This window comes from Bombina bombina, chromosome 7 (assembly GCF_027579735.1).
Source record: "Bombina bombina isolate aBomBom1 chromosome 7, aBomBom1.pri, whole genome shotgun sequence".
Taxonomy (NCBI): domain Eukaryota; kingdom Metazoa; phylum Chordata; class Amphibia; order Anura; family Bombinatoridae; genus Bombina; species Bombina bombina.
The window spans coordinates 178430627-178432163 of record NC_069505.1 but is presented as its reverse complement, the minus strand read 5'-3'; the positions used below and the strand labels follow the sequence as shown (position 1 = coordinate 178432163).

General features: G+C 39.8%; 1 pseudogene; it reads right to left on the bottom strand.

Moving 5' to 3' along the window:
- Window positions 1-578: 578 nt before the first annotated feature.
- Window positions 579-1082, bottom strand: LOC128636287 (spindlin-W-like; annotated as a pseudogene).
- Window positions 1083-1537: the final 455 nt, after the last annotated feature.

The following is a 1537-nucleotide window of genomic DNA, read 5'->3' as shown; positions in this document are numbered from 1 at the left end:
TCAGAAAGTTGTAACAAGAGGGACCAAAGAAAAAAAAAGACCCTACATCACTGGGCAGCTGGATAACTGAACTGCAGCACCACAATCCCCACATTATAAGACATAAGTAACACTGGGAAAAATACTTTTACTTGAAATACATACTGATAACTATGTTAAAGTAGTTAGATATACCAAACTGGACTTGTATTGATGAGGAATGAGTGCTTAAGAAATACAACAATTACATTTTTATAACCTTTTTTTCCCCCCACTTTGAAAATTTACAGAATTTGCCCAGTTTGTCTCTTGCATCCATGCTTCTTTTGTTTGAATTCACCACTACTAGATCAGTTTCCTTCTAAAGGATAAATTCCATTATGAAAAATGAGTTGTAATTCACAGAACGTGGTTTGTTTCCTTTTGATGTGGAATTTTTTTTTTTTGTTCTTAGCAACAAAACTGCGTTACTTCCTTTAAGGGGTTGCGGGCTTGCCTGGAATCTGAAGCGTAACATAATTGGTCAGAAGTGGACAGGTTTGTCTACATATTTTACATTTAATAAATCCACCTGTTTGGCAATAAGTAAAATATTACATCTACGATGTCTTCACCAAATCGTAGACATAAATATGGAAATCGTCATCAAATTTTAAGCAATAAACAGAGGGTTTGGCTTCCACTTGGTGTATTACCATGCCAGTCCTTTTTGAGCCATCTTCTTTGGCATACTACACTTGCTTTCCTACAAGGCTGTCCACAACTTCTCCTGGTTCTCTTTCTGCTGGAGGGGAATCATTAGAGTCTGGCATGATGCAGAGATCTCCTTCTTCGTAGTCATCTAATAGCTGATACATATATAAAACTGGGTCCTTCTCGAAGGTTATATAAAACCATGTGTTCATTATGGGAGCTCTTGCTAAGACCATTCCTCTCCACTCATCCTTAGAACCATCTTCTGTTTCAAACATGTGTTCAACAGCTTTACCAATCATTGTGTCTGCCAAGTGAGCATCACTAATTCGAGATGAAGCAACTCTATCTGGAAGAACTTCAAGAGCAGACACTCGCTCGTCCTTTTTTCTGCCTGCCTTATCTGTCATAGGTTTTGTCGGCAGCACTAACAGCAACTCCCGCCTCAAGCTCTCCTGCTGAACTTCCAGACCCAGCCCATACCCTCACATTCCAGTTCCTCGTTTTCCTTCGTCTTTGGAACCCCTCCCCCCACTACATTTCCTCTGCCAGATCCATATGTCCTCTTTCATGCTGCTGGTTTTGTGGAGGGTCCTGGAGCCTCTGCTAAAAAGGCCTAAGGATAAAGAAGTGTACTGGGTGTATAATCTAATTTTTTTTAGATTTCACGGTTGCAACTAATGATCTCTGTGTTTCTAAAATCAATGCCTTTCCAGAAATCTATTTTTCTAAAGGATGCCATATGTCCTCTTTCCTGCTGCTGGTTTTGTTGAGGGTCCTGGAGCCTCTGCTAATAAGGCCTAAGGATAAATAAGTGTACTGTGTGTCTAATCCAGTTTTTTTTAGATTTCCCGGTTGCAACAAA